Below are 20,209 nucleotides of genomic sequence, written 5' to 3'. Positions count from 1 at the left end.
GCGCATTTCACAGGTGCTGCGTCTGCATTTCACAGGTGCTGCGTCTGCATTTCACAGGTGCGGTGTCTGCGCATTTCACAGGTGCTGCGTCTGCGCATTTCACAGGTGCGGCGTCTGCATTTCACAGGTGCGGTGTCTGCGCATTTCACAGGTGCGGCGTCTGCATTTCACAGGTGCGGTGTCTGCGCATTTCACAGGTGCTGCGTCTGCATTTCACAGGTGCGGTGTCTGCGCATTTCACAGGTGCTGCGTCTGCATTTCACAGGTGCTGCGTCTGCATTTCACAGGTGCTGCGTCTGCATTTCACAGGTGCTGCGTCTGCGCATTTCACAGGTGCGGCGTCTGCATTTCACAGGTGCTGCGTCTGCGCATTTCACAGGTGCTGCGTCTGCATTTCACAGGTGCTGCGTCTGCATTTCACAGGTGCTGCGTCTGCGCATTTCACAGGTGCTGCGTATGCATTTCACAGGTGCTGCGTCTGCATTTCACAGGTGCGGCGTCTGCATTTCACAGGTGCGGCGTCTGCATTTCACAGGTGCTGCGTCTGCGCATTTCACAGGTGCTGCGTCTGCATTTCACAGGTGCGGTGTCTGCATTTCACAGGTGCTGCGTCTGCGCATTTCACAGGTGCTGCGTCTGCGCTTTTCACAGGTGCTGCGTCTGCGCTTTTCACAGGTGCTGCGTCTGCATTTCACAGGTGCTGCGTCTGCGCTTTTCACAGCTGCGGTGTCTGCGCTTTTCACAGGTGCTGCGTCTGCATTTCACAGGTGCTGCGTCTGCGCATTTCACAGGTGCTGCGTCTGCATTTCACAGGTGCTGCGTCTGCGCTTTTCACAGGTGCTGCGTCTGCATTTCACAGGTGCTGCGTCTGCGCATTTCACAGGTGCGGTGTCTGCGCTTTTCACAGGTGCTGCGTCTGCGCTTTTCACAGGTGCTGCGTCTGCATTTCACAGGTGCTGCGTCTGCGCATTTCACAGGTGCTGCGTCTGCGCATTTCACAGGTGCTGCGTCTGCATTTCACAGGTGCTGCGTCTGCGCTTTTCACAGGTGCGGTGTCTGCGCTTTTCACAGGTGCTGCGTCTGCGCTTTTCACAGGTGCTGCGTCTGCATTTCACAGGTGCTGCATCTGCGCATTTCACAGGTGCTGCGTCTGCATTTCACAGGTGCTGCGTCTGCGCTTTTCACAGGTGCGGTGTCTGCGCATTTCACAGGTGCTGCGTCTGCATTTCACAGGTGCGGCGTCTGCATTTCACAGGTGCTACGTCTGCGCATTTCACAGGTGCTGCGTCTGCATTTCACAGGTGCTGCGTCTGCGCATTTCACAGGTGCGGTGTCTGCATTTCACAGGTGCTGCGTCTGCGCATTTCACAGGTGCTGCGTCTGCATTTCACAGGTGCTGCGTCTGCATTTCACAGGTGCGGTGTCTGCATTTCACAGGTGCGGCGTCTGCATTTCACAGGTGCTGCGTCTGCGCATTTCACAGGTGCTGCGTCTGCGCATTTCACAGGTGCGGTGTCTGCATTTCACAGGTGCGGTGTCTGCATTTCACAGGTGCTGCGTCTGCGCATTTCACAGGTGCGGTGTCTGCATTTCACAGGTGCTGCGTCTGCGCATTTCACAGGTGCTGCGTCTGCATTTCACAGGTGCTGCGTCTGCATTTCACAGGTGCTGCGTCTGCGCATTTCACAGGTGCTGCGTCTGCATTTCACAGGTGCTGCGTCTGCGCATTTCACAGGTGCGGTGTCTGCATTTCACAGGTGCTGCGTCTGCGCATTTCACAGGTGCGGTGTCTGCATTTCACAGGTGCGGCGTCTGCGCATTTCACAGGTGCGGTGTCTGCGCTTTTCACAGGTGCTGCGTCTGCGCTTTTCACAGGTGCTGCGTCTGCGCTTTTCACAGGTGCTGCGTCTGCGCTTTTCACAGGTGCTGCGTCTGCGCTTTTCACAGGTGCTGCGTCTGCATTTCACAGGTGCTGCGTCTGCGCATTTCACAGGTGCAGCGTCTGCATTTCACAGGTGCTGCGTCTGCGCTTTTCACAGCTGCGGTGTCTGCGCTTTTCACAGGTGCTGCGTCTGCATTTCACAGGTGCTGCGTCTGCGCATTTCACAGGTGCTGCGTCTGCATTTCACAGGTGCTGCGTCTGCGCTTTTCACAGGTGCTGCGTCTGCATTTCACAGGTGCTGCGTCTGCGCATTTCACAGGTGCGGTGTCTGCGCTTTTCACAGGTGCTGCGTCTGCGCTTTTCACAGGTGCTGCGTCTGCATTTCACAGGTGCTGCGTCTGCGCATTTCACAGGTGCTGCGTCTGCATTTCACAGGTGCGGCGTCTGCGCATTTCACAGGTGCTGCGTCTGCATTTCACAGGTGCTGCGTCTGCATTTCACAGGTGCGGCGTCTGCGCATTTCACAGGTGCTGCGTCTGCATTTCACAGGTGCTGCGTCTGCGCTTTTCACAGGTGCTGCGTCTGCGCATTTCACAGGTGCTGCGTCTGCATTTCACAGGTGCTGCGTCTGCGCATTTCACAGGTGCTGCGTCTGCGCTTTTCACAGGTGCTGCGTCTGCGCTTTTCACAGGTGCTGCGTCTGCATTTCACAGGTGCTGCGTCTGCGCATTTCACAGGTGCAGCGTCTGCATTTCACAGGTGCTGCGTCTGCGCTTTTCACAGGTGCGGTGTCTGCGCTTTTCACAGGTGCGGTGTCTGCGCTTTTCACAGGTGCTGCGTCTGCATTTCACAGGTGCTGCGTCTGCATTTCACAGGTGCGGCGTCTGCGCATTTCACAGGTGCTGCGTCTGCATTTCACAGGTGCTGCGTCTGCGCTTTTCACAGGTGCTGCGTCTGCGCATTTCACAGGTGCTGCGTCTGCATTTCACAGGTGCTGCGTCTGCATTTCACAGGTGCTGCGTCTGCGCATTTCACAGGTGCTGCGTCTGCGCTTTTCACAGGTGCTGCGTCTGCATTTCACAGGTGCTGCGTCTGCGCATTTCACAGGTGCAGCGTCTGCATTTCACAGGTGCTGCGTCTGCGCTTTTCACAGGTGCGGTGTCTGCGCTTTTCACAGGTGCTGCGTCTGCATTTCACAGGTGCTGCGTCTGCGCTTTTCACAGGTGCTGCGTCTGCGCTTTTCACAGGTGCTGCGTCTGCGCATTTCACAGGTGCTGCGTCTGCGCTTTTCACAGGTGCTGCGTCTGCGCATTTCACAGGTGCTGCGTCTGCGCTTTTCACAGGTGCGGTGTCTGCGCTTTTCACAGGTGCTGCGTCTGCGCTTTTCACAGGTGCTGCGTCTGCATTTCACAGGTGCTGCGTCTGCGCATTTCACAGGTGCTGCGTCTGCATTTCACAGGTGCGGCGTCTGCGCATTTCACAGGTGCGGTGTCTGCGCTTTTCACAGGTGCTGCGTCTGCGCTTTTCACAGGTGCTGCGTCTGCATTTCACAGGTGCTGCGTCTGCATTTCACAGGTGCTGCGTCTGCGCATTTCACAGGTGCTGCGTCTGCATTTCACAGGTGCTGCGTCTGCGCATTTCACAGGTGCGGTGTCTGCGCTTTTCACAGGTGCTGCGTCTGCGCTTTTCACAGGTGCTGCGTCTGCATTTCACAGGTGCTGCGTCTGCGCATTTCACAGGTGCTGCGTCTGCGCATTTCACAGGTGCTGCGTCTGCATTTCACAGGTGCTGCGTCTGCGCTTTTCACAGGTGCGGTGTCTGCGCTTTTCACAGGTGCTGCGTCTGCGCTTTTCACAGGTGCTGCGTCTGCATTTCACAGGTGCTGCGTCTGCGCATTTCACAGGTGCTGCGTCTGCATTTCACAGGTGCTGCGTCTGCGCTTTTCACAGGTGCGGTGTCTGCGCTTTTCACAGGTGCTGCGTCTGCGCTTTTCACAGGTGCTGCGTCTGCATTTCACAGGTGCGGCGTCTGCATTTCACAGGTGCTGCGTCTGAGCTTTTCACAGGTGCTGCGTCTGCGCATTTCACAGGTGCTGCGTCTGCGCATTTCACAGGTGCTGCGTCTGCGCATTTCACAGGTGCGTGGTCTGCGCATTTCACAGGTGCGGCGTCTGCATTTCACAGGTGTGGCGTCTGCGCTTTTCACAGGTGCTGCGTCTGCGCATTTCACAGGTGCTGCGTCTGCGCATTTCACAGGTGCAGCGTCTGCATTTCACAGGTGCTGCGTCTGCGCATTTCACAGGTGCTGCGTCTGCGCTTTTCACAGGTGCGGCGTCTGCGCATTTCACAGGTGCGGCGTCTTCATTTCATAGGTGCGGCATCTGCGCATTTCACAGGTGCGGCGTCTGCACATTTCACAGGTGCAGCGTCTGCATTTCACAGGTGCTGGGCTCGCTTTTCACAGGTGCAGCGTCTGCGCATTTCACAGGTGCTGGGCTCACCTTTCACAGGTGCAGCGTCTGCGCATTTCACAGGTGCTGGATCTGCGCATTTCACAGGTGCAGCGTCTGTGCATTTCACAGGTGCTGGGCGCACTTTTCACAGGTGCGTCGTCTGCGCATTTCACAGGTGCGGCGTCCGCATTTCACAGGTGCGGCGTCTGCGCTTTTCACAGGTGTTGCGTCTGCGCTTTTCACAGGTGTTGCGTCTGCGCATTTCACAGGTGCTGCGTCTGCGCATTTCACAGGTGCAGCGTGTGCGCATTTCACAGGTGCTGGGCTCGCTTTTCACAGGTGCTGCGTCTGCGCATTTCACAGGTGCTGGGCTCGCTTTTCACAGGTGCAGCGTCTGCGCATTTCACAGGTGCTGGGCGCGCTTTTCACAGGTGCAGCGTCTGCGCATTTCACAGGTGCTGGACTCGCTTTTCACAGGTGCTGCGTCTACGTATTTCACAGGTGCTGGGCTCGCTTTTCACAGGTGCAGCGTCTGCGCATTTCATAGGTGCTGGGCTCGCTTTTCACAGGTGCAGCGTCTGCGCATTTCATAGGTGCTGGGCTCGCTTTTCACAGGTGCAGCGTCTGCGCATTTCACAGGTGCTGGGCTCGCTTTTCACAGGTGCAGCGTCTGCGCATTTCACAGGTGCTGGGCGCGCTTTTCACAGGTGCAGCGTCTGCGCATTTCACATGTGCTGGGCGCACTTTTCACAGGTGCTGGGCTCGCTTTTCACAGGTGCAGCGTCTGCGCATTTCATAGGTGCTGGGCGCGCATTTCACAGGTGCAGCGTCTCCGCACATTTCTGCCTCCCCACCGTTTGCCACTCTGCCATGTGATCCATATTCTACCTATAGTAAGCTGTTGCCATTATTCCCAGGTGCTGCGTGTCCACGCATTCCGGAGCACGCATTTCTGCCTCTCGGTGCACATTTAGGGTGTGTGCACACGTTGCGGATTCTGCTGCGGATTTGGCCCTGCGGATCTGCAACAGTTTCTGCTGCGTTGTACAGTACCATTTAAGTCTTTGGAAAATGAAAAACGCACTGCATACGTTACGTATTTTTCCGCGTCGATTTGCTGTGGTTTAAAATTTGCAGCATATCTGTAAGCATCGTTCCTATTCTGCTGTGTTCCGGACTTTGCCCTTACTGTTGCCCTTAAGCCTGGCTTCGTTCGGCCATACTGGTTCCTGTGACATCACCGCCTGTTGGTCCCGCCCGCCGGGTTTAAATAGCTTTCCTGGACGTGACTACCTTGCTTGTATATCTCGTTCTGTACCTGATCTGCTAGCTGGGAGTTGCACGCTGTGCTACCTCCTTCCTTCCTGCTGAATCCACCTGGATTACCTGCTGCCTAACTGCCGCCGCCTGGACCTTCTGACGGTGTCGGCCTGAAGGCTCCTTCCAGCCCTGCCTCCACCGCTCACCGCTACTACAGCACTCACGGTATGCGCTGAAGATCTTGACTGCTGTGTGCGTTTCACCTGAGAGACTATCACTGCTACCTTTACACATCCAGTATCAATTACCTAGTGACTTTCTCTGCCACTGCACTGTGCCCGAAGATTCCCCTCCCGCAAGGGAGAGGGCTAAGTGACTGTCCTTGCCTGCATTCTTAAGACTGTGTCTGCTTACATCTACATAGTGCTGGTGTACAACTTGCTATCTACTGGACTGAGTTCTGCTGCTGTTACCACTGCTGTCATTGTCTGGCTCCGCCAACACCTGTGCTGTTCTGTGCTGCTTGTTTAATACAAACTACTTTCACGTATACCTGTGTCTGTGACTCTATCATCTAGCCACTGTCTTCATAGAAACCTACTATACATCATTACAGGATATACAAGCCACCAATATGGAGACCGCAGGTGTAGAGTCCCTGGAGAAACGTGTAAGCAAGCAGCTTGCTTTGATACGGCAGGATGTGGCAGGCATTAGGACCCAGCTGGACACGCTGGAGCAACGTATCGAACACAACGCCGGGGCAGCAGAGGCACAGTTGCAACGACTGGCAAATCGGATTACGGCGCTGGAACAAGCAGCTCCTCTTCAGGGTGATCGTGTTCTGGCGTTGGAGCAAGCGATTCCTATGCAGCTCGATCGGATTGCTGCTCTGGAACAGGCCCCAGCCGCGCAGGTAGCAGGTGTTGCCCGGGATACTACACCGACCTTCCCGAAGCTTCCACCCTTCCGGTTCGCTGGTGAGAGGGATAAATTCCGAGGATTTTTGAACCAGTGCCGGATCTTCTTTGCTGCTCATGCCCCACAGTTCACTACTGAACGCTCCAAAGTTCTGACTATAGTCATGCTGCTGTCTGGTAAGGCGCTCGCGTGGGCCAACCCTTTGATTGAGACCGACGACCCTCTGCTTAACTCTATGGACAATTTCATTGCCGCAATGACGCAGATGTTTGATGACCCGAACCGAGCTAATACTGCTGAGACGACGCTGCTGACCCTTCGGCAGGGGAAGCGTTCGGTGCTGGAGTATGCATTGGACTTCCGTAGATGGGCATTAGACACCACCTGGAACGGGGCAGCCAAGCAGGCCATCTTCCGCAGGGGATTGTCTACGGCAGTTAAGGATGAACTGGCACGCGGGGATTCGCCCGTGCTTCTTGGGGACTTCATCAACCACTGCATCCGCATCGACAATCGACTCTCTGAGCGCAGACAGGAGCGCTGGTCTGATCTACGGTTTAATAACACTGTTCCGTTCTCTTCTCCCTCCAGAGATGTCACCAGCAGGAGGAATCCCGAGTCCGAACCGATGCAGGTGGATGCCGTACGTAGAAATCCTCCTGATGCCCGCAAGGAGCATCGCTTTAAGGAAAACCTGTGCTTCTACTGCGGGGGGACCGGTCACTTCATCTCCGAGTGTCCAGTCAGGAGACGTAAGACGGCTGCAGCTATCATTGATTGTAACTCCGAGGCGGGGGAGTCCTGCGTCCTAGATCTGAACAATTCGGGGGGCAGAGACAATCAGAGAGACCTGGACTTTGCCGATATGAATTCGCTGGCATCTCTTCCATTGAACGCAGTGGTGATCTCGATGACATCCGTCGTTTCCTCCTACTTCGCTACTAAGAAGAATTCCCACTATTACCTATCCTTGAGGGTCTGCTTCCAGGGTCGGTGTGTCGAGAGCGCCGCCATGTTGGACTCCGGGGCCAGTGGAAACTTCATGGATATCGCGTTTGCAAGGAAGCATGGAATCAGGGCAGTGAAGAGGGAGTCGTCAGTCTTGATGGAGACAGTAGACGGGTCACCACTTACATCTGGACCGGTAGCCATGGAGACTGAGTCGGTGAAGGTATGCATTGGAGAGGAACATGTGGAACATGAAAGACTAGAAGCAATGGGATGAAACTGAATGGGAGGAGACACAGATTAGATATTAGAAAAAACTTTTTGACAGTTAGAGTGATCAATGAGTGGAACAGGCTGCCACGAGAAGTGGTGAGTTCTCCTTCAATGGAAGTCTTCAAACAGAGGCTGGACAGACATCTGACTGGGATGATTTAGCGAATCCTGCTTTGAGCAGGGGGTTGGACCAGATGGCCCAGGAGGTCCCTTCCAACTCTACGATTCTATGATTCTATGATTTGTCCTTTTTACTAATATCTTCTCCTCACTTTCCTATTATCCTGGGGTTACCTTGGCTCCAGGTTCAGAATCCTCGCATCAACTGGGAGACCAGGGAAGTGCAGTTCCCTCCAAGTTCTAACAGCAACCCCGCTATTCCTAAGGTCGCTGCTATCCCCAAGGTAGTAGCTACGACTGAGGGACAATTACCAATGGAGTATCAGGATCTGGCAGAGGTATGTGATAAGAAGAGGGCAGATATGTTACCTCCCCACCGGCCTTATGATTGCCCGATAGAACTGGTATCTGGGGCGGAGATCCCATTCGGGCGTATTTACCCTTTGTCTGGTCCTGAATTAAAGGCCTTGAAGGACTTCATCGACGAGAATCTCGCCAAGGGCTTCATCCGACCGTCTACTTCTCCTGCGGGTGCACCAATCTTCTTCGTGAAGAAAAAGGACGGGGGTCTGCGTCCTTGCATGGACTACCGTGATTTAAACAAGGTAATGGTCATGAATCGGCACCCGCTACCCTTAATCTCTGAACTACTGGAGAGGGTGAAGCAGGCTAAGATATTCACCAAACTGGATCTTCGGGGAGCCTACAATCTCGTGAGAATTCGGTCTGGAGATGAGTGGAAGACGGCCTTCCGCTGCCGTTATGGACACTTCGAGTCACGGGTCATGCCGTTCGGACTACGAAATGCTCCTTTAACCTTTCAGCATTTTGTTAATGACATTTTCCGAGATGTGCTTGATGTATTTATGGTTGTGTATCTCGATGACATTTTAATCTTTTCCAGTGATCTCGAGGAACATCGGCTCCACGTGAGGACAGTGCTGCAACGCCTGCTGCATAACCATCTTTACATCAAATTGGAGAAATGCGAGTTCCACAGGGCAACAGTGCAGTTCCTCGGTTATGTCATCTCTCCACAGGGTCTCCAGATGGACGATCAAAAGACCAGAGCGATCCAGGAGTGGCCAGCGCCAGGATCGGTGAAAGAAGTTCAGAGGTTTGTGGGATTCGCCAACTTCTATAGGCGCTTCATCCGTAACTTCTCTGAGATTGTGGCTCCCATCACCCAACTGACTAAGAAGGGGGTACCGTTCCGGTGGACTCTGCAAGCCCAGGAGGCGTTCACACGGCTGAAGGACAAGTTTGTGTTGGCTCCCATCTTAAGACATCCAGACCCAGATCTGAGCTTTACTCTTGAGGTGGACGCATCGGATGTCGCCATCGGCGCAGTGTTGTCACAGAGAGGAGGTGAGAAGGCAGTTCTTCATCCTTGTGCCTTTCTTTCTCAGAAGCTATCCCAGGCGCAGAAGAACTATGACGTAGGGAACAAGGAGTTACTGGCGATTGTGACGGCATTCAAGGAGTGGAGACACTTGCTGCTGGGGTCCTCAACTCCGATTACAGTTCTTACCGACCACCGAAACTTGGAATTCATGCAGTCCGTAAGATGTTTGAACCCACGTCAGGCACGTTGGAGCTTGTTTCTAAACCAATTCAACTTCATCATCTCCTACAGGTCGGGGGCACGGAATGTTAAGGCAGATGCGCTATCTAGGATTGCTGCTCCTGAGGAAGTGATTAAGTCGTCTCCTAGTACTGTTGTGTCTCCCGCTCATTTCATCTCTGCAATCCATCATCAGGATCTTCTGTCTGAGATCAAAGCAGCATACGCAGCAGATCCGTTGCTAAGGCAACCTACCCCCGAAGTAAGCCTAAAATTCAGTGGAGGAGTGTGGTCACAGGAGAATCGGCTGTATGTACCAGAGGTGAGAAGACTTGAAGTCCTCCGACTGATCCATGATTCTAAGATTGGGGGACATCGTGGAATAACGAAGACCCAAGAGTTCCTGGCTCGGTACTTCTGGTGGCCTTCGTACCGGAAGGACGTGGAGGGATACGTGTCATCCTGCGAGGTATGTGCTCGGTTCAAGACGCCTCGTGCGTCGCCTTCCGGGTTGTTACAACCCTTGCCTATAGCATCTCGTCCCTGGAGATCCATCTCAATGGACTTTATTGTTGAACTACCGGTCTCCAAGGGTAAGAACACCATTCTAGTGGTCGTGGACCGCCTCACTAAGGCAGCACACTTTATCCCTTGCGCTGGATTACCCACAGCAAAACAGACTGCAGACTTGTTGATTCAAGAGGTGGTCCGTCTGCACGGAGTCCCGGATGAGGTGATCTCGGATCGTGGGGTGCAGTTCACGTCTAGGTTCTGGAGGTGTTTCTGCGCGGCTCTGGATATTAGAGTAAGTCTGTCTTCGGCTTACCATCCACAGACCAATGGACAGACGGAACGTACGAATCAGACCCTGGAGCAGTACCTCCGTTGCTACTTAAGTCATCTGCAGGACGATTGGGTAGATCTGCTTCCCCTGGCAGAGTTCACATATAACAACTCGCAGCACTCCTCGACTAAGCAGTCACCGTTCTTTGCTAATCAGGGTTACCACCCAAGCATCTTGCCGCAGTTCCCCAAGGAGGCTGCAGTGCCTGCTGTGTCTGACCATCTTTCTTTCTTACAGCAGAATCTGGAAGCTCTGAAGACCACCTTGACGACAGCGCAGGAAAGGTATAAGAGAGCAGCAGATCGTACCAGGAGGCCGGCTCCGGTGTATAGGGTGGGAGATACGGTCTGGTTGTCTACCAAGAATCTGAGGGTGAGGGCACCGACTGTCAAGCTTGGGCAGAAGTTTGTAGGGCCATACAAGATCGTGGCTCTAGTGAATTCGGTAGCGGTGCGTCTGAAATTACCCCCTGCCTGGAAGGTTCACCCGGTGTTCCATGTTTCCCTACTAAAGCCAGTTGTACCAAATTCCTTCCCAGGGCGTACTTCCTCTCCTCCAGCTCCAGTGCTCGTTGATGGACATGAACAATATGTCGTGGAGAAGATTCTGGATTCACGGATCTTCAGAAGGAAGTTGCAATACCTGGTCAAGTGGCAAGGATACTCTGTCGAGGAGAATTCCTGGGAACCGGTGGAGAATATCTGTGCTCCGCGGCTGCTGGAGCAGTTTCATCTAAGGTACCCGGACAAGCCTGGTTGAAGATTGTCCGGAGGACATTCTTTAAGGGGGGAATAATGTAAGCATCGTTCCTATTCTGCTGTGTTCCGGACTTTGCCCTTACTGTTGCCCTTAAGCCTGGCTTCGTTCGGCCATACTGGTTCCTGTGACATCACCGCCTGTTGGTCCCGCCCGCCGGGTTTAAATAGCTTTCCTGGACGTGACTACCTTGCTTGTATATCTCGTTCTGTACCTGATCTGCTAGCTGGGAGTTGCACGCTGTGCTACCTCCTTCCTTCCTGCTGAATCCACCTGGATTACCTGCTGCCTAACTGCCGCCGCCTGGACCTTCTGACGGTGTCGGCCTGAAGGCTCCTTCCAGCCCTGCCTCCACCGCTCACCGCTACTACAGCACTCACGGTATGCGCTGAAGATCTTGACTGCTGTGTGCGTTTCACCTGAGAGACTATCACTGCTACCTTTACACATCCAGTATCAATTACCTAGTGACTTTCTCTGCCACTGCACTGTGCCCGAAGATTCCCCTCCCGCAAGGGAGAGGGCTAAGTGACTGTCCTTGCCTGCATTCTTAAGACTGTGTCTGCTTACATCTACATAGTGCTGGTGTACAACTTGCTATCTACTGGACTGAGTTCTGCTGCTGTTACCACTGCTGTCATTGTCTGGCTCCGCCAACACCTGTGCTGTTCTGTGCTGCTTGTTTAATACAAACTACTTACACGTATACCTGTGTCTGTGACTCTATCATCTAGCCACTGTCTTCATAGAAACCTACTATACATCATTACAATATCACTTCTTTGTGCGGAATCCACAGCGGTTTCACACCTGCTCCATTACAGATGTCAAACCGCAGGCTAATCCGCACTAAATCCGCAGGTAAAACGCAGGTCATTTGACCTGCATTTTTAGCCAAATCTGCGTACAAAAATCTGCACCACAATCTGCAACGTGAACCCTAAGGAGCAGAAGGCGCACATTCATGAGCGCGCATTTCTGTGTCTCCACCATTTGCCACTCTGCCGTATGATCCGTATTCTGCCTCTAGCAAGCTGTTGCCTTTATTCACAGGTGCTGCGTCTCCTGGAAGGTGTGGGTTGGAAAAAGCTGCTGATTCAATTAGCCGCATTGGCTATTTTGGAGACTGCGGACGACCTGAAAAGTCAGGTAATGCCATGTACAAGCTCTCGTCTCTACGTATCTATGATATTTTTTGGTGAGTGACCAGATGTCTCCTGATTGTAGGCAACTTTGAGGACTCGTACCTTCAAGTATCACCTGGATTTGGGACAGAACAGCCAGTCGTACGACGCTCTCGCACATATTCCCGAACATAGCAGGTGAGACTGAGGTCCGTTGGCTCGTGGTGTGGGGCGGAGGTCTGATGGCTCATGGTGTGGGGTGCAGGGCTGACAGCTCGTGGTGTGGGGCGGAGGTCTGACAGCTCGTGATGTGGGGCGGAGGTCTGATGGCTCGTGGTGTGGGGCGGAGGTCTGATGGCTCGTGGTGTGGGGCGGAGGTCTGATGGCTCGTGGTGTGGGGCGGAGGTCTGATGGCTCATGGTGTGGGGTGCAGGGCTGACAGCTCGTGGTGTGGGGCGGAGGTCTGACGGCTCGTGGTGTGGGGCGGAGGTCTGATGGCTCGTGGTGTGGGGCGGAGGTCTGATGGCTCGTGGTGTGGGGCGTAGGTCTGATGGCTCGTGGTGTGGGGCGGAGGTCTGATGGCTCGTGGTGTGGGGCGGAGGTCTGATGGCTCGTGGTGTGGGGCGGAGGTCCGCTGACAGCTCGTGATGTGGGGCGGAGGTCCGCTGACAGCTCGTGATGTGGGGCGGAGGTCCGCTGGCTCGTGTGGGGCGGAGGGCTGATGGCTCATGGTGTGGGGTGCAGGGCTGAGCGTGGTGTGGGGTGCAGGGCTGACCGTGGTGTGGGGCGGCGGTCCGCTGGCTCGTGGTGTGGGGTGCAGGGCTGACAGTTCGTGGTGTGGGGCGGAGATGAGTACATTGTGCCTGAGCCTTAGACCCCAGTGTATGCTCCATACATGGCCAGATGGATGGAAGCATCTCTTTCGCGTCTGTCTCTGATCTTGAGCCGCTCCGTACACCCGCTCCTCGCCTGTAACGTACATGCACCTCCGTGGTTGAGAATGTATTAAAGGCACCGCAGGAAGTGGCAATGGGCAGAAACATCACTGATCCAACTTGTTAAAGGGAACCTGTCACGTCGTTTTGGCTCTGTAAGCTGCGGCCACTGCCTTTCAGCATTCTATAAGCCCACGCTCTAACCTGAAACAGAAGAAAAGCAAGTTTTATTATACTCACCGGGGGGCAGGGTTGTGCGCGGTGGGTGTCGTGATCCGGTGCCTCCCCAACATCATGCGATGATGTCCTCCTCCTTACTTCTACCTCGGCACAGGCGCACTGCTCTGCCCTGTTGAGGGCAGAGTAAAGTACTGCAGTGCGCAGGAGCGGGACATCTCTGACATTTCCCGGCGCCTGCGCAATGCAGTACTTTGCTGTGCCCTCAACAGGGCAAAGAAGTACGCTTGCGCAGGAGCTGCGACACGAAGCAAGGAAGAGGACGTTATCGCATGGAGATGGGAGGCGGTGGACCCAGACCTGCGACGCCCATCGGACCGAACCGCACCCGGGTGAGTATAATAAAACTTGTTTGCCTTCTCCTTCAGGTTAGATCTGGGGCTTATCTACAGCGTCATAGAATACTGTAGATAAGCCCTGATAGCCGTAGGCTGCAGCTTACAGGGCCAAAACTATGTGACAGGTTCCCTTTAACCCTCACTTAGCCAGAGTAGGTCCCAGTTACACGCTGCGGTCAGGAGGGCAGGAATATTAGGGTCTGGTTGGTTCCTCATCCCCCCTCCCCCATATAGCACCATTAATTCCCCAGCTTTACTGATGTCATTGCTGATCCTATCCGGGCACACTATCTACATTCCCTATCGGGATGTCTGTGGAGTGTGAGAGAAAACAGAGAACATACAAACTGCTTGCAGGTATTGTCCTTGTTGTGATTTGAATCCAGGACCTCAGTTCTGCAATGGTAACCACTGAGCCACTGCATGCTAGCCACTGAGCCGCTGCATGCTAGCCACTGAGCCGCTGCATGCTAGCCACTGAGCCACTTTGCTGCCCCAAAATCCACTTGTGTACAAACTGAACAGTCTGATCTAATACTGTACATATGAGGCTAGCGTATTTGGATCAGGAGGCCCGTAGCTGGTAAGGACCTCGTGGGCTATAGGATGAAGGTCAGCGGTCTGGAATCCGGCATCAGACGGAGTTTGGAGAGTCACGATTGTTGACTTGTATCACACAGCAGAAAAAAGCTTGTGTTACATTGTCCCTTATAACACATACATACATTATCTACATGAGGCACAATTGTAAAAGGGGTCGTACAGAATTTGGAAAACATTCTCTTTGGAGCTCATCTGTAATATCTGACACAACCTGTAGACTAAGGAGGCACTGTTTTTAAAGGCAAGCTACCATCCTGTATACTTCTCACAGTGGCCTCTGTCCGCCTTGTCTCCTTTGGTTTGGATGCCGTATTCCTCCATCGATCCAAAACTTACCTGAAAAACCCTAAAACGTTTTGCAAGAATGTTCTCTGGTCAGATGAGACAAAAGTAGAGCTTTTTGGGCAAAGGCATCAAAATAGAGTTTACAGGAGAAAAAAGAGGCATTCAAAGAAAAGAACACGGTCCCTACAGTCAAACATGGCAGAGGTTCCCTGATGTTTTGGGGTTGCTTTGCTGCCTCTGGCACCGGACTGCTTGACCGTGTGCATGGCATTATGAAGTCTGAAGACTACCAACAAATTTTGCAGCATAATGTAGGGCCCAGTGTGAGAAAGATGGGTCTCCCTCAGAGGTCATGGGTCTTACAGCAGGACAATGACCCAAAACACACTTCAAAAAACACTAGAAATTGGTTTGAGAGAAAGCACTGGAGACTTCTAAGGTGGCCAGCAATGAGTCCATACCTGAATCCCATAGAACACCTGTGGAGAGATCTAAAAATGGCACTTTGGAGAAGGCACCCTTCAAATATCAGGGACCTGGAGCAGTTTGCCAAAGAAGAATGGTCTAAAATTCCAGCAGAACATTGTAAGAAACGCATTGATGGTTACCGGAAGCGGTTGGTCGCAGTTATTTTGGCTAAAGGTTGTGCAACCAAGTATTAGGCTGAGGGTGCCAATACTTTTGTCTGGCCCATTTTTGGAGTTTTGTGTGAAATGATCAATGTTTTGCTTTTTGCTTCATTCTATTTTGTGTTTTTTCATTTAAGACAAATTAAATGAAGATAATAATACCCAAGAATTTGTGTTTTCAATCATTTTCAGGAAGAAACTGAGTATTATCTGACAGAATTGCAGGGGTGTCAATACTTTTGGCCACAACTGTATGCCTTGCGGTTATTTCTGAAACAAACCATAAATTTGCCAATACATTTAGAAAGTTTGCAATTATCTAAATTTGATTTTTTGTGCCCATACATCTGTAAAAAATGACCGGAATCATGTTCCCTGGCTAGTTTCTAACGCTGGGGGCGCTACCCACTTATTTGTTAGGGCCTTTAAAGTCATGGACAACCGATTTAACGGGAAAGTGAGGAGTCGGAGTATTATAGTGTCACCCCCACACTGTGCATCCCCACACCGCCCACTGCCGGAACCTTTCTGACTGGTGTTTCCAAGGTGTGCGGAGGCTGCGCCAGTCATCTGCCCCCTAATTACTTGTGGAGGCTCCCGGTGAAGCTGCTGACTGATGTGTCACACATGAAACAGTGACCTGGCGACACGGATGTTGGCCAAGATGTCTGCACACGGCGGCTCCTGCCTGTGACGCTGTGGAGCCGCCATTCTGCAGAGCCCTCCCGCCCGTGTGGTGCTGCGCATGTCATTATCGCAGCATGGGGGCGAGATTTCCTGCAGTCACATTCATTTTGCCGGCTGCTGAATTTGCCATCGCAGTTCCATGCTGACAGGCCACACAGAAATCACTTTTCCTGTCCCTCACACCACACCTATTTTCCCAAAGTGACTTTAATAAAAAATGTATTTTAACTCTTATTGTTAAATTTGTAAACATTTCCATATTACATGTGCCAACCGTGACATGCTTTATATACATTAGGCAACAAGCACCCAGCAGAAAGATCCTGTGTCTGTGTGAACAATAAGCAATAATGGTGGAATTTTAAAGAGTAAGGCTAGCTTCAGACTAGTGTTTCCAGGCGCAGCGCAGGGCCTCTGTGCAGCTCCGCCCCCGGCCACGCCCCCTCTGGTCAGCTCCTCCTCAGGTCGCACATCGCTGCATGCGATCTGCACACCCTATCTTTAGTATAGGGTGCGCAGACTATGCGCTAGGATGATTGTGAGTGCACTGCTCCCTTTTGACGGTGTGCTGAGCGTGCCAAAATGCAACATATTGCATTTTGGCTCGCTCGGTGCAACGTCAAAAGGGCGCTACAGGGATGCTACAGATAGGGTGTGCAGATCGCATGCAGCGATGTGCGACCCTAGAAGAATTGACCGGTGAGGGTGCGGCCGGGGCGGAGCTGCACAGAGGCCCTGCGCTGCACCTGGAAACACTAGTCTGAAGCTAGCCTAAAACATTTTTCCTTCACATTTGGCAAGCTTCGGCGTAATGCTCCTGAACACTGGCTAGGACACTGTTAAATCCCTTCTCTGGCTTCCTCCATCAGCAGTAGGGTTCCTCTCAGACTGCAAATGATGAGCTCTCCTAGTTTAGCTAAGTTCTGTGTCTGAGTGGAGACTCTGAGTGATAACATGGCAGAATCCGCAACATGTGCACACACCCTAAATGTGCAGCAAGAGGCAGAAATGCGTGCTCCGGAATGCGTGGACATGCAGCACCTGGGAATAATGGCAACAGCTTACTATAGGTAGAATATGGATCATACAGCAGAGTGGCAAACGATGGAGAGGCAGAAACGTGCGGAGACGCTGCACCTGTGAAATGCAGACGCTGCACCGCTGAAAAGCGCAGACGCTGCACCTGTGAAATGCAGACGCTGCACCGGTGAAAAGCGCAGACGCTGCACCTGTGAAAAGCGCGCCCAGCACCTGTGAAATGCAGACGCTGCACCGCTGAAAAGCGCGCCCAGCACCTGTGAAATTCACAGGTGCAGCATCTGCGCATTTCGCAGGTGCTGGGCGCGCTTTTCACCGGTGCAGCGTCTGCATTTCACAGGTGCTGGGCGCGCTTTTCAGCGGTGCAGAGTCTGTGCATTTCACAGGTGCTGGGCGCGTTTGACAGGTGCAGCATCTGCACATTTCACGGGTGCTGGGCACGCTTTTCAGCGGTGCAGCGTCTGCGCATTTCACAGGTGCTGGGCACGCTTTGCACCGGTGCAGCATCTGCACATTTCACGGGTGCTGGGCACGCTTTTCAGCGGTGCAGCGTCTGCGCATTTCACAGGTGCTGGGCACGCTTTTCAGCGGTGCAGCATCTGCACATTTCACGGGTGCTGGGCACGCTTTTCACCGAGGCAGCGTCTGCGCATTTCACCGATGCAGTGTCTGCGCATTTCAACGGTGCAGCGTCTGCGCATTTCACAGGTGCAGCGTCTGCGCAAGGCGAGTCCAGCACCTGTGAAATGCGCAGACGCTGCACCGGTGAAAAGCACGCCCAACACCTGTGAAATGCGCAGACGCTGCACCTGTGAAAAGCGCGCCCAACACCTGTGAAATGCGCAGACGCTGCACCTGTGAAAGGCGAGTCCAGCACCTGTGAAATGCAGACGCTGCACCGGTGAAAAGCGAGCCCAGCACCTGTGAAATGCGCAGACGCTGCACCTGTGAAATGCGCAGACGCTGCAGCGGTGAAAAGCGCGCCAAGCACCTGTGAAATGCAGACGCTGCACTGGTGAAAAGCGCTCCCAGCGCCTGTGAAATGCGCAGACGCTGCACCTGTGAAAGGCGAGTCCAGCACCTGTGAAATGCGCAGACGCTGCACCTGTGAAAAGTGAGCCCAGCACCGGTGAAAAGTGAGCCCAGCACCTGTGAAATGCGCAGACGCTGCACCTGTGAAATGCGCAGACGCTGCAGCGGTGAAAAGCGCACCAAGCACCTGTGAAATGGAGACGCTGCACTGGTGAAAAGCGCGCCCAGCACCTGTGAAATGCGCAGACGCTGCACCTGTGAAAGGCGAGTCCAGCACCTGTGAAATGCGCAGACGCTGCACCTGTGAAAAGCGCGCCCAACACCTGTGAAATGCGCAGACGCTGCACCTGTGAAAGGCGAGTCCAGCACCTGTGAAATGCAGCCGCTGCACCGGTGAAAAGCGAGCCCAGCACCTGTGAAATGCGCAGACGCTGCACCTGTGAAATGCGCAGACGCTGCAGCGGTGAAAAGCGCGCCAAGCACCTGTGAAATGCAGACGCTGCACTGGTGAAAAGCGCGCCCAGCGCCTGTGAAATGCGCAGACGCTGCACCTGTGAAAGGCGAGTCCAGCACCTGTGAAATGCGCAGACGCTGCACCTGTGAAAAGCGAGCCCAGCACCGGTGAAAAGCGAGCCCAGCACCTGTGAAATGCGCAGACGCTGCACCTGTGAAATGCGCAGACGCTGCAGCGGTGAAAAGCGCGCCAAGCACCTGTGAAATAGAGATGCTGCACTGGTGAAAAGCACGCCCAGCACCTGTGAAATGCGCAGACGCTGCACCGGTGAAAAGCGCGCCCAGCACCTGTGAAATGCAGACGCTGCACCGGTGAAAAGCGCGCCCAGCGCCTGTGAAATGCGCAGACGCTGCACCTGTGAAAGGCGAGTCCAGCACCTGTGAAATGCGCAGACGCTGCACCGGTGAAAAGCGCAGACGCTGCACCTGTGAAAGGCGAGTCCAGCACCTGTGAAATGCGCAGACGCTGCACCGGTGAAAAGCGCGCCAAGCACCTGTGAAATGCAGACGCTGCACCGGTGAAAAGCGCGCCCAGCACCTGTGAAATGCGCAGACGCTGCACCTGTGAAAGGCGAGTCCAGCACCGGTGAAATGCGCAGACGCTGCACCTGTGAAAGACGCGCCCAGCACCGGTGAAATGCGCAGACGCTGCACCTGTGAAAGGCGCGCCCAGCACCTGTGAAATCGCCGCGTCCGGTAAAAATGCGCGCTCATGAATGCGCGCCACCGCCTTCTGCGCGCTCTTGATTGTGCGACTATCCCAGCCTGTCCCAGGATCTGGATGTGAGAGCGCTCATAAATGCACCGCCCTCACTGCCGTGGTAAACCAATCAGCACTGCAGCTCACAAACACTGCCACCCCCTGACATGCCCACTACAGAACTAAACTGCGAAACAAATACTCGCCTCCCGGAGGGGGGGTCAATGCTTGCTTTTGGGGTCTGCTTGGGCTCCCAGGGGGGTTAATGCATGCTTGCAGGGTCTGTTTGCGGTCCGGGAGGGGTTAATGCATGCTTGTGGGGTCTTCTTGGGCTCCCAGGGGGGTTAATGCATGCTTGCAGGGTCTACTTGGGGTCCAGGGGGGTTAATGCATGCTTGTGGGTTCTGGTAGTCCCGGGAGAGGGGGGTTAATGCGCGCTTGCAGTGTCTGGTAGTCCCGGGAGAGGGGGGGTTAATGCATGTTTGCGGGTTCTGGTAGTCCCGGGAGAGGGGGGTTAATGCGCGCTTGAGGTGTCTGGTAGTCCCGGGAGAGGGGGGGTTAGTGCGCGCTTGCGGTGTCTGGTAGTCCCGGGAGAGGGGGGGTTAATGCGCGCTTGCGGTGTCTGGTAGTCCCGGGAGAGGGGGGTTAATGCGCGCTTGCGGGGTCTGGTAGTCCCGGGAGAGGGGGGGTTAATGCGCGCTTGCGGGGTCTGGTAGTCCCGGGAGAGGGGGGGTTAGTGCGCGCTTGCGGTGTCTGGTAGTCCCGGGAGAGGGGGGGTTAATGCGCGCTTGCGGTGTCTGGTAGTCCCGGGAGAGGGGGGGTTAATGCGCGCTTGCGGTGTCTGGTAGTCCCGGGAGAGGGGGGGTTAATGCGCGCTTGCGGGGTCTGGTAGTCCCGGGAGAGGGGGGGTTAATGTGCGCTTGCGGGGTCTGGTAGTCCCGGGAGAGGGGGGGTTAATGCGTGCTTGCGGGGTCTGGTTGGTTGTATTTCTGGGGCGGGTACTAATGCATGCTTGTGGAGTCTGGTCCCGGGGGGGGTTAATGCACACTTGTGGGTTGTGTTTGGGTC

The 20,209-nt window shown here is 54.2% G+C and overlaps 1 protein-coding gene and 1 long non-coding RNA gene across 3 annotated transcripts in view; both read left to right on the top strand.

Annotated features, from left to right (window-relative positions):
• Positions 1-20,209, top strand: part of LOC141074931 (uncharacterized) — a 1,026,924-nt gene that overhangs the window by 589,829 nt on the left and 416,886 nt on the right. The window lies entirely within an intron of this gene.
• On the top strand, positions 10,349-16,238 carry LOC141074953 (uncharacterized). Its single transcript, XR_012227241.1, has 3 exons — positions 10,349-12,169; positions 12,248-12,342; positions 14,529-16,238. It is a non-coding gene; the product is annotated as an uncharacterized lncRNA (long non-coding RNA).

Source organism: Dendrobates tinctorius, unplaced genomic scaffold, assembly GCF_039654945.1.
Source record: "Dendrobates tinctorius isolate UK_male_01 unplaced genomic scaffold, ASM3965494v1 ptg000342l, whole genome shotgun sequence".
NCBI lineage: Eukaryota > Metazoa > Chordata > Amphibia > Anura > Dendrobatidae > Dendrobates > Dendrobates tinctorius.
This window is presented reverse-complemented; position numbering and strand designations above follow the sequence as displayed.